The sequence below is a fragment of the Sparus aurata genome, unplaced genomic scaffold (assembly GCF_900880675.1).
Source record: "Sparus aurata unplaced genomic scaffold, fSpaAur1.1, whole genome shotgun sequence".
Classification (NCBI taxonomy): domain Eukaryota; kingdom Metazoa; phylum Chordata; class Actinopteri; order Spariformes; family Sparidae; genus Sparus; species Sparus aurata.
Window position 1 is genome coordinate 71,024 of NW_022045137.1, and position 13,322 is coordinate 84,345.

General features: G+C 46.3%; 1 pseudogene; it reads right to left on the reverse strand.

Moving 5' to 3' along the window:
• Window positions 1–1,657: 1,657 nt before the first annotated feature.
• LOC115577946 (major vault protein-like) lies at window positions 1,658–11,895 on the reverse strand (annotated as a pseudogene).
• Window positions 11,896–13,322: the final 1,427 nt, after the last annotated feature.

Sequence of the window (13,322 nt, forward strand, 5' to 3'; positions counted from 1 at the left end):
TGTCAGTATTTGGCAGAAAATAAAAATATTCAAGTAGCAACAAAGTGTACTTAGTTACATTCCATCACTGCCGAGATCGTCGTCAACACAGCAGACAGTGTTCGTGACGAAGTCGCTAAACTGACTTAAAAAATGAATGGACGCTGGTGTGGTCTGGAATCAGATCTGTGCCAAAACAAACAAACAAAACTTCTTAAATGTCAAACAAAAATAAAACTTATAACTTGCAATCAAATAATGTGTCAGATAGTGTAAAGTGTTGTAATAAAGCATTATTGTGTTCACGTTCCCTCTGCAGCTCTCTCTCTCTTTTTGCTCTCTGACTTTTTGTTTGCAGTTTTGGCACAAACCTCTCGAGTGGGCGGGTTTTATAAGCAGAGCGTCCCCATTGGCTAATTATTTTTTGACTGACACAGCTCAGTACCTGTACGGAAGAGGATAAGGGCCACATGTGAATTTTTTTTTTAGTTCTGACTTTAAAGTCAGAACTAAAAAATAAATTCCCATGTGGCCCTTATCCTCTTCCGTAGTACCTGTGTGCAGGTAGCTGGCTTTAAAACGGAGAGAAGAAGAAGACGACAATAACATTCCACAACAAGAAAAACTAATGAAATGTAAATAGTTATTACACACATATATTGTTCTTCATTGTCATCATCTTCTTCTTCTTCTCTCCGTTTTAAAGCCAGCTACCTGCACACAGGTACTGAGCTGTGTCAGTCAAAAACTGATTAGCCAATGGGGACGCTCTGCTGATAAAGCCCGCCCAAACTGCAAACAAACAGTCAGTGAGCACAAAAGTCTGATCAGAGAGCTGCAGAGGGAACCGTGAACACAATAATGCTTTTTTTAATTAGTTTTATGTTCACTCAAATTCCTGTTTTTGTTTGACATCTAAGAAATGTTGTTTGTTTCTTTTGGCACAAATCTGATTCCATAATGTGTCACTCTAACTGCAATATCAGGTGTCACACACACACACACACACACACACACACTCACACACACACACACACACACTCTGTGGAGCAGTGAGGTGTGTGAGCTCCATCTAGTGGACTTCTGCACACCTTAAACTTCCAGGTTCAATCAGTCATGATCGATTCTGATTGGCTGTTAACTGCAGTGTTTGTGGTTTGATGATTGACTGACTCCGCCCCCTCTGCCTTTTTTTTACTCTCCCCCTTCTCCTCCTCCTCCTCCTCCTCCTCTCCTCAGATCAAAAGTCACTCATTTCATAGAGGGAAGTAATAGATTACTTGTTATTAGGATTATGTAATCAGATTACATCTCAACAGGTGTTTTTATATCTGCCATTAGTTTAAATGTACAAAAATCCTTAAAAACATATAATAAATTGTCGTTGCTGTGTTTCTATGGAAGCCCGGAAGGACATCTGACACGTGTGTTTTTATATGTGGTGGAGCAAAAACAGGTTTTAAGTTTAATTAATTTAAATGTTTTAATCTATGAAAACATGAAACAGATTATTGTGGCTTTATGTCATAAACACACGAGAGAAAAGAATTTAAATCAGATCAACAAACATTCTGACTTTGTCCCTCTGGGCTTCCGTAGTTTCATTAGATGATGTGTTATAAATGTTAACAGGTGTGATGATGATGATGATGATGATGATGTTGAACAGAGACAGACGTGGACGGCAGCAGCACTTTAATGGCTTCACACACAGATCGTCATGTAGAAAACTCAGAACCGTCGGACCGGCCCGTTTCATTTTACCGCAGCACAGAAACTAAAGTGTAAACATCAGCTGTTTTATATCTCGTAGATGTAGTGCAAAGCAGAAACACAGATCATTGGCTGTCAGACAACAACTAAAGGCACAAGTCTTCATTTGGAGCACGTTGCAATTGATTGCTTTCCCCTGTGACGTGTCGTCACGCTGGTTACCGTCCAAAAGTAAACCCGAGTCTCGGTTCTGACCAGGTGAAAGGGAAAAAGTCCGACTGATGAACACGTTTCACTGACGGCTGCTGGCTGAAGACGCTAATGAGTTTCAGCTGCATCTTCAACCACCAGAGGTCAGAAACACGATTTACAGATTAAAACAGAAAACCAGGACGAGCTGACGATCACAGTGATTTGATTCTCACAGTCACTTCATGACAAACGAACATCCGTCAGAAAATATCTGCTTCTTTGATTAAAAGTCCAGATTTACAAGGAAGATGTTCACTCCAACTCCCAGGATGCATTTCAGTAAAAAACATTCAATCACAGAGTTTCAGATCCTGCTGAGTGCTGCTAACGATCGACTGAAGCTAACACGTTGCTAACTGTGTACTGGAAGCGACGCAGGACAAGTTTCACATACAGTCGTCTGGTGGGCATGGTCAGACCTGTTGACCAATCAGCAGCAGCGTGTACATAAAGTCAGTGTTTCACCAGGATGAACGAGCGAGTTACGTCAGTTAAAACTTCAAATGTGTCAGTAATAAAACGTTTAGTCGACAGCTCTAAAAACTACAATACCCATGAGCCTCAGCTGCTGTTGCTATGGAGGAGGAGCCAATCAGGGCATGAGTGACCCTGACTCTTAAAGTGAAGTCTGTGATTGGATGTTTGTCAGTGAAATGCACCCTGGGAGTTGTAGTTGACCTCAGGACCAACAGCTGGTTCTGTGTCCAGTGGATTGGACCAGCTGAGGTTCTGCTGAGGTCCGTTTATTTGAGACTGTTGAAGATTTATGAAGTGATCTCTGTTTTAACAACGCATGAAGTGAGTCTTTTATTTTGAAAAGACACGTTATCTGTCTGTCAGAAACACTTCCTCAGGGTTACTTTTGGACTCCTCCCCTCCTCCTGGTTCTGGTCCTCCTCACTGGCCCTGGCCCTGGCCCAGACCCGGCAGCGCCCCCAGCAGGCCGTTCGCTGTGGTGAAGAGGTTGATGGGTGACGATCCGTCTGTGATGAGGGTCGACTTCAAGCCCAGAGCCTGAAGCATCTTCACCTGAGGAGAGACAGGAAGCAGCCGGTCAGTTTCACCTGTCTGTCTCTCTAAGTCCCTCCCTCCCTCTCAGCTCTGACCCGACCCAGTGTTCTTTACAGTACCTGCAGCTCCGGTCCGGCCCGGGCCATCTCCTTGAGCGTGTCGCTGCCCAGACTCTGGACCAGCTGACCGAAGCGCTCGCTCTCGATGCGAGCCAGCCTCTTCTGCTTCTCCACCTCCAGATTGTCCATCTGCTGCTTGTAGCTCAGCTCCTGCTCACGAGCCTTCGCCAGCCCGCTGAAGCTCCGCCTCCTGCACACACACACACACACATTATATTGTGATGTCATACTGTGACTGACGTAAAGGTTTGACTGCAGGTGTTTGAACTCGTACCGCCTCGATCCTCTGAGCCTCGGCCTTCAGTTTGGCCTCGTTGACCGCCGCCTCTCCCTGAATACGAGCCGCCTCGGCCCGAGACTGAGCTTCAGCCTTGGCGGCGCCGGTACTCTCCACCGCAGCACTGAAACACACACGCACACGGTTCAGCAGCTGCAGTGTTTCTGTCCAGACCGACAGGTGAGGTGTGGTCAGGTGACGGTGAGGTTACCTGAGCGCCTCCAGCTCCAGCAGCTCCTTCCGGGCTTTCTCTCGCCTCGGCCTGGTCGGTGATCCTCTGCCGCTCCAGCTTCCCCCGGGCCTCCTGCTCCAGACGCTCCGCCTCGTGTCTGCAGACGGAGAGGAAACATTTTTAATCTACGATGAGTGAACAAGGTTCTGGTTCTGGTTCTGATTACAGATAAAAGGAGCCATTAAAGATGGTCTGCTTTACATCCTGTTGGATAACAACTGAGTCCACTCTGTAGTCAGGTGGACTAACAGCTACCTGCAAGCTAACAGGAGCTAGAAGCTAATGCTAATCTAACGTTGACCGTTTTGCACTTTGAACGTGTTGTTTGTGACACGACGTGCTGAATAAATCACTCTGAATCCTCCGAGTGATCGATTTATTTATAGTTGTTGTGTCTGATTTATGTTCTGTAACTTGTTAAATGGACGAGAAGTTCAGGTGTTAGCAGTAGTTAGTAAAAAGCTAACAAGCTAACAGCTCCATTGACTCAGCATCTAAATCCCTTTAGCTTTACAGTTAGCTTAGTTTAGGATTAAGCTGGTGTCAGATCGAAGCTGGATGTTAGCTTTTGACGTCCTGTTATGTTCTAATGTATTTAGCGTTAGCCCGTTAATTTAGCATTAGCTTCTCGCTCATCTCAGTTAGCTCACAGCTCCTTTTAGTTTCACTTCCTGTCACCTGCTGATTCCACGTAGTTTTGGATTGGTGTGAGTTTGGAGTCTCTGTTAGCTTTAAGTTAGCTTCGAGCTTCTTTAGTTTTGTAGCAGCTTTAAATGTTAAAATCCATTTTTGTGTCATAATATTTATATAAAGTTTAACATCAGTGTGTGTTTAAAGTCAATCAGACGTCAGATGCAGGTTCAAACTACATTTAGTCCAAAAGGTTTGTAGGGAAGAAAAAAGAGGATGTTTTAATTTTGTAGCTGCAAACAGGAAGTGTGTGGTGTGTGTGTGTGTGTGTGTGTGTGGTGTGTGTGGTGTGTGTGTGTGTGTGTGTGTTCGGACCGGGCCGCGGCCTCCTGGGAGTTGGTGGTGATCTCGATGGCGAGCTGGACGCTCTTTCTGCAGGGCGTCTCGGGTCCTCTGGTCGATGGGCTCCACAGACTGGATGTCCACGCTGCTGATCACCAGGTTGTTCTGTTGAAGCGCAGACTGGGCCGGACCGCCAGCTTCTCATCGAAGCCAAACACAGCTGAGCAGATGATCCGGTTCGAGTTCTACAGAACAAAAACAGATCTGAGATTAACGACCTTTACATGATTGACATCTTCAGTTTTTTACTCGTTACGTGTATTTTTACAGTTTTCAGTTCTTTTTACTGAAGAGAACCATCAGAACTCTCTCATCGCTGGTTAAGAATTTTCCACTCGACAGTTTGAACCTGACGAACCTTGTGGAAATCATCGAACTGGACCGAGGCGACGGCTCCTCGGACCCGGGAGGCGATGGCTTTACAGGCGTCTCCCACAAAGTCTGGGACTGAGAACAGAGCGGCGGCCTCGGCAGAGTTGGCCGGAGTCTTCAGATCAAAGTGCCTGAAGAGAAAGAACCAGAACATGAAGACGGGTCAGATCCAGAGACCATGATGATGACGATCGGCTTAATAACATGAAGCCATGAAGTTCAGTCAACAAGTCATAACCTTCATAACAGCTGATTTATGACACGATTACAGGACGAGACTGGAGTATTTTTAGCTCTTTGTTCCTTTTATAAACAAACTGTCACTAACTGAATCCACAAAGTGAGTCAGAATATTGATTTATGTTCACTGTGTCTGATATTAAACTGTTGACACAACAAGGTTTTTCTCCTCTGCTGACACAAAGCAGAGTTAGCTTCTAGGTAACCTTATCTTAGCGTTAGCTTCTAGTAATATAGAGCACAATTCAAGTTCCCGTTAGCTTAGAGTTAGCTTCTGGTCTCCGTTAGCTTAGAGTTAGCTTCTGGTCTCCGTTAGCTTAGAGTTAGCTTGTCTTGAATTAGCCTCTTGTTGCTCTGAGCTCAAATGTTGTTGTAAGTTTTTAACTGATGGTTTGATTCATTTTGATGACAGATTGTAGTTTTAGTTTTTATTCTCAGAGGTTCGTCTGGACTCGGACCAGCCCAGAGCTCTGATGAGTTCCTCTAACCGGGCCTTCATGTTGTGGCCCGGCTGACGGTGTTCTGTTACCAGTTGTAGGACAGCTGCAGCTGCAGGCGGGCGTGGTCGGCCGTCTCGATGGTGATGATGTCGGTGAAGAAGTCGGGCCCCAGCAGGAGGCAGACGGCCTTGATGACGTTGGCCCTCTTTGGTTTGTCTCCAGACAGCGACAGCATGGTGAACTGCTCGTCAGGTCCCAACATCACCATCTCTGGTCCGAACACCACCCTGCAGACGAGACAACACCACCCGGTCAGTCCGTTATCTCACCCTGCACCTCCCTCCATCAGGAGCAGGACCCCACCTGGCCTTCTTCTCTCTGTAGTCGTAGACCTGGACGGCAGCGTTGTGGGGGACTCTGTAGGACACCACCTTGGTCTTGCACCTCTCCTGGCCACTTCCTGTTCTGGTCCGGTCTGAGCGGGTCGGCCAGCGGGTCGTGAGGAGTCGCCAGCAGGGCCTCGACGTTAGCCGGAAGCTCCTTCTCTCCACAGCTCCTCGTCCTGAGTCAGCATGTAGGTGTGACCGATCACCGCGCGCACCTGAGAGGCAGGAACAAGGTCAGACCCAACAGAACTCAGCAGTCTGGTCCTTCAACCAGCACCTGACCCGTCGGACTCGTTCTTTAACCAGCACCTGACCCGTCGGACTCGTTCTTTAACCAGCACCTGACCCGTCGGACTCGTTCTTTAACCAGCACCTGACCCATCGGACTCGTTCTTTAACCAGCACCTGACCCGTCGGACTCGTACCTTTCCAGTTTTGATGTCTCTGACGTAGATGCCCTCGTTCTCGTCCAATGGGATGGCCTGTCTCTTCAGTACCACCTCCACCGCAGCGGGGGGGACGTACTCGAGGGGACCGCGCAGCATCCAGCGGTCTCCGGGGCGACGGAGGACGCCGCTCCTCCGCGAGCGCTTCGCTCTCCTCCTCCATCAGCTCCTCCTCCTCCGCCTCCTCCTCTTCAGCATGCTGACAGAGAGAACGGGAGAGAGAGAGGTGGAGCAGGGAGAGAAGGGTTAACATGGCGATGCATTGGAGCGGAGGAGGAGGGGGAGACGGGGGAGGAGGGGGAGGGAGGAGGGGAGGAGGTGGGGGAGAGACGGGGGAGGAGGTTGGGGGAGAGTGTCACTGAGGGGAAAAAATATGTTGCAAACAAAAGTTCAAATGGAGGACAACGTAAAGGGTGGAGGGAGGAGGAGAGGAGGAGAGGGAGGAGAAGAGAGTTGGGTGTAATGGGGTCATCCAGGTTCTGGAGGGAAGACAGACAGAATCATCTCACTCCTCTGGTGACATCACATCCAGCAGGAGGTCAGTGAACACGTGACGGAACCACCGAGCAGACCAGCAGAACAAAGAACCAGAGCTGACCCTGGAGACGAACCAGAACTGTTCTGCTGACTCTGACTCAGTTTGTGTCCAGTTTGGCTGAAGTGTGTTTGACATCACTTAACGAGGAGATTAAACTGGTCTGAGTACAGAGCTGGAGCAATCCTCTGGGTCAGAAACCAGGTTTCACATGATAAAGCCAGAGTGACGCCTCCTCCTCTCCTCCTGCTCTCTGCCGTCTGTCCTCACCTCCTCGGTGTCATTGAACGCCTCCACGGCTCTCAGAACCAGCCCCTCCTCCTCCGACAGCACGTACACGTCCTGGATGCCCTGTTCAAGGTACTCGCCTGGCTGCAGGAAAAACGAGCGCTCACCCTGAGGAGGAAACGTACAAACAGGAAGTTTAATGAAACAAGATGAGAATATTAACAAGAGGAGCAAGATGGAGGCTGCTTCTGCTCACCTTCACCACCCGCTTCTTCCCCAGCTGAGGTTTCCCGTCGGGTCCGACCGGGTCCAGAATCACGCAGTACTGTCTGCTGTTCAGCGTGGTCACATCCACCACCCCCACCACCTCCTCCGACACAGAGGGGATGTGAGCCTCGCTGTCCGCCATGGTGACCAGCCACTCCTCCCCCGTACGACGCTCCCGCCCGCCGGCGTCCTTGAAGGCCCGCACGGCGCGGACATGGAGCGCTTTCTGAGGACCGAACCAGAACAGAACCACACGTGTAAATTATATGTGTGTTTACATCAGTCAGAGACTCAGAGGAGGACGCCGTCACCTTGTCTGTCAGGATGAACGCGTTCACGATGTCGAGGACTTCTTCATGAGCACCTGGCAGGTACGCTCCCACCTTACAGACCAGCCACTCCTCACCTGCACACACACACACACACACACACACACACACACACTTTAGTTTGATGTATTTGAGGTTTGAGAGACTCAACAATCAACTGTCTTTGTGGTGCGTTCAGGAACAGCTGGGACAAATCCTACTGATTCTACCTTTAACTTTAATAGTCTTTGAGTTCTGAACGTCTCCTGGAGGACAGACTGAGACTCCTGTGACTTTAAACTACGACTGGACTCGTCGGTACCTGTGACCCGGCGGACTCCTCCTCGGTCCACTCCTTCCTTGCGAGCTCTCAGTCTGATGGCCTGGTTCTCTCGGATCACTGTGGCCTTGATGGTCTCCAGAACCGCCACTTCCTTCTTTGGGATGTAGGTCCCTGCAACACAAACACGTCTTTACACACGTCTGAAATCCGTCGGCAGGTGTGATCGGACACGTTCACAGTTAAAGGAACAGTTCACCAAACAGTGAACTGTTCCTTTAACACAGTTAACTGTTGATTCAGTTTGTTTTAAAGTTGCTCCGATGACGCTCTGTTTCTACCTGGTCCTTCAAACAGCCACTCGTCTCCAGCGACTCTCTTCTCTCCTCCGTCCTCCTCGAAGTCCAGCAGGGCCTGAAGACGCAGCGCCGTGTCGGGATACACGATCTGCAGCGGCGTCACATCCTGAACCACAAACAGCGTGTGAGAGAAACACAACGACACACTGTCAAGATTTAGTTTCTCATGTGATGTGACAGTGAGCTCTAAGACTCGGTTTCTCTCAGACCTGCTGGATCTCCTCTCCGGGGTACAGGGGGAACGGGTCCCGGGTCAGGCGGATCTCCAGGTCGGCGTGGCGGAGCTTAGCCTGACCGGATTCATCAAAGAGGACCTGGTTGCCATCATCACGGGCCACAGGGTTCAGGACCACGCAGTAGTGACGCGGCGGCACCATGATCATACGAACCGGAGCGAAGAGCACCCTGAGGACCGGAAACAGGAAACAGGTCACATGACTCGTTACAGACTCCATTTTGTCCTGAGTCAGCTCTCGGTCTCATCAAGTCAATCACAGACGACAAACGAGTCCTTCAGCAGTAACGTCTGTTAGCATGTTAGCATAATGCTAACATACAAGTAACATGCTAAGCTTAAATGTAGTCGCCTACAGAGTTAGCATGTGAAGCTAACAGGCTAACACTTCTTACATCATCTGGACAACATGTTCACTTGGATTCATGTGTCGTTACTGTGAACGTTTGCTTTAACACGTGATGCATTCAAGTGTCCTATCTGAGAGAAACAGTGAATGTATCCGGCCTAATCAATAATGAAATCAATACTCAGTCACCAGATCAGCTGACAGTGTCTTCTCTTTAAATACCACCAAGATCCTGATCAGTTAATCAATATACTCACATCTGTGAGTGTGTGTGTGTGTGTGTGTGTGTGTGTGTGTGTGTGTGAGAATGCTAACGTTAGCTAACAGGTATGTGTGTGATGCTCTGACCTCTCATTGTCCTGGCGGATGTAGGTGAGCGGTCCGATCTCCACCCGGGCGATGTTGGTGTTCTGGTCCAGCACATGGATGTAGTGATGGGGCGGGATCCGGATGATTGACGCGTCCACCAGCCCCTCAGACTCCTGTCCGCGGCTTCCTCCCTTCTTAGACATGATGAGACACTAAACTGTGCAGAGAGACAAGTGATGATTAATATAACAAGATTACTTTAACTCAAGCAGCACTGATGTCATCAGTTATTGTTTCAGGAAGGAGGCAGGTTATATAAGAGGTTTTTATTTTTAAATCATGGAACATGTATTAAGTAATCAGATTACTGCTTATTTTTTGTGGTGGAAGAATTTAGCTTGTGAGGATTTGAAACTCAGTTCAGCTGCTTTTATCATCGTCTTTAATCTTTAAACTGAATCAAATCATAACATCTGCCGAATTAACAAGAAGGTCCAAATAATGCAGAAGAGTCAGAGACAGAGTTTCACAGAGTTTATAAAGTGTCTCCAACTCAACAACTCCTTAAATTAGCTGATTTGTTAAGGGAGTCTGGTGAGGTTGTGGATGACAGTTGGCTTCATATATTACATTTAATGCTGAATTTACAACAAGGACACAATGACTTACAATCTGTCACAGACACAGTTTCACTACGTTATAAAGTTTGTTTCAACTCAACAACTCTTAAAATCACTACATTTGTTAATGGAGTCTGGTGATGTGTGTTACTGGTTCAATAGTTGGATCAGTTCAAACAGACAGTGACAGGTTAACTAACATGTCATTAACATCACAGTGAACCACATGCAAATCAGACTTTGTCCCCGTGGAGAAAGTCACCAGACTCCCTTAACAAATGTGTCAGTTTAGTGAGTTGTTGAGTTGGAGACACTTTATAAACTCTGTGAAACTCTGTCTCTGACTCATTCTGCATTATTTGGACCTTCTTGTTGATTCTGCAAATGTACATGAACTTCTTTCTGTCCTTGAGTAGAAACATGGAGTCCGTTGGTACCAGTGATGTTAATTTGCATGTAGATTCAGGGAGTGAGATCTGATCAGTCGTCAGGTGAACGCAGCTGTGAACTCTGAGCTGAAGGAATAAAACTCTAAAGTTTAAACTGTGAACTCGTCCTGAACGTTTGAAGATGAACGACTTCTTATTCAGTCCTGAATGTAGTCAAACACTCAGCTCAGGTATGAAGGCGACACACCTACTACACAAAGTACAAAGATTACAACATGAAGAATGGACTTCTGTCTGTCACACACACACACACACACAAACACACACAGTGTTCAGTAGCTTAGAAACAGAAGACTGAGGAATGTAACTGAGTATATTTACTCAGGTGCAGCTTCCTCTGGAGCCACCACAGGTTTTATACTACTTTAACTTAAACAAGGAAAACTGGTGAAGTTACAGTTCAAATGTGAGACGTTTGTATAAAAGTGTGTCTTTGTTCTGAAGTTTATAACATGACACTGATCAGAGTTACACATTTAGACTCATGTTTCATACATGGAGGTGTGACAGAGACTTCAGGTGCAGAACATGTCAGAGTCCTGCAGTGTGAGCTGGGAGCGGCCGACATGTTTCTTTATGGGGCTGATTGTTCAGGACAAAGTGCAGCAGCAGCAGCAGCAGCAGCAGCATCAGACCGCCTGGACTGGTTTATCACTGCACACATGTGAACATGATCAATGTGTTGATCAGTCACTCCCAGCTCACTGTACAAACACATCCATCCTCAGCAGGCCTCACATACTGGAGCTAATCTGGTTACTGATGAGTCAACTTCCTGGTTGTACCACTGGACACCCTGACAACGTATTGCATGGAGAAGAAAACAAAACAGAACTCCCATTATAAACCCAACGAATTTAAAGTCATCACCATGGTGAGCGCTGTGTTCACAACATCCAATATCGATGAACGCATTTATGGAATTAAAAGGAATCTGTGTCGAGTTCGGCGTAGATTAATAAACCCAGTGTGCCATCACTGTCAGTCGTAGTTTCAGAACAGGATTAATTATCACTGTTATAACCGCTCTGATCCGCCGTGACGCAGGCAGAATATGACTGACAGAACCAGACAAACAGTTGTTAAAGCTGAGCTCCTGTTGAATTGAGTCCTCACTGCTCGATCACACATGCACCGACTTAAAGTTCAGCTCCGACTCGTTCACGGGACACATAAAGGTAAATGACATGGTGCAGGGGTATTTACGGATAATGAGGAAGTGTTAAATTAGGAGTTTTTCCAGTGGAGTTCTGCGAGGTGGAAGTAGTTCCTGGTTCTTACCTGGGCTCAGCAGCGGTGTGCAGCAGGCAGCTCGGCGGGTCCAGACTCACACTGACGGGGAACAAACTGATGAAGCTCACGCAGAAAGCAGGAAAGTCCTGACAACAGCTGGACGGTGATTTGGTGGGCGTGGCTGCTGGATGTGCAGTGATCCCGGAAAAGAGTCAAGAGTCACGTGGTTTACCGACTTGCGCTGCTGCAGAGCTGCTACGTCACAGTCAGCTGGTCCGAGTCTGCAGGTGCTGAGAACACAAACACTTTGATCAGGTTTTAATCCTCAATGTATGTGAAACTGTGTGCTGACGTCAGAGCGACCTTTTAAAAGTGCTGAAACTCTGACGTTACAGAAACTTCTGACGTGTTGACCCAGAGACAATGACGCCATCTGCTGGTCTCATGTTGTATTTGTATCAAAGGAGGCAACAGTTTAAATGAATGAATTAAAATGATTAAAATCCTGATGACAAAGTTTGTATTTCATTGTGCAGCAATAAAAAACTTAAAACAACAAGTCTGATGAAATTATCACATAAAATCAAAATAAAGTCTGAAACATTTTATTCTGACAGATTTAACAATCAGGTCTGAATTTATTCTTTAGTCCCATCTAAGAAAAGCTTTTTTTTTTTTTTTTTAAGATAATTGTGATTGAACAGCAAAAGTGTTAGAAATAACAACCTAAACATTAATAATCATCATCTGCTCCGAGAGTTTAATCTACAGGAACACAGAGAGGACAAAAGTCATCCTGATCGACTTTCTACATCAGATCTGAATTGTTTCCTCTTTTATTTAAGACTTAACAGTTGAAAAAAATTAAACATGTAAGATTTTTATTTGGGACTGATCAGAATATTATGTCACTGACCTCCTCATGCAGTTCCCATGGACCCTGATCGACTCAGAATCAGAATCAGATCAGAACTCCTTTATCGGTCCTGCAAACAGTGATATCTGTGTGCCACAGCAGCCTGAGGACAGTTCACTTTAACAATAAAGAACAATAATAGTACAAAATAAACAATATAATAAAAAGGTAAGAAATAGATTCTTATATACATAATATGTACAAGTGCCCCGCCCCTTTCTGTGACATCACCCCCATGAGGTCCTCAATCAAATTTAATTTCATTAATTACATAACAGTTGAGCTGAGGTAACCAGATTACCTGAATTCACCTGATTACAATATTAAAGTAATGTAACTTGATTACATTCCGTTAGTATTGGAATAATAACAAATAAACACAAGAGAAATAAAATATCTGACGAATCCAGGTGGTGCGCGCCAAAAGGGGCGGTCTCGCTCGTTTCCCGCGTGAACTTAGAGCATTTCCCTCCAAAACCTTAGATGACCTTAAACCTGAGACTTCACATCTGCTAACTCTGAGTGAAATATCTCAACAACCGCTAGATACCAGTAAAAGTACTTCATATCATGCATGCAAGTCTAGGAAGTACTAAATTCAGCAGTACATGAATCTTGGACAACTTATGGAAACAATGTTTTTTTTGTCTTTTTTTTCTCACGTCGTCCTTTACTTTGAAATCTGGAGGATACCTTCATGATACCTTCAGTTTATTACCGGGAATAATAACTGTA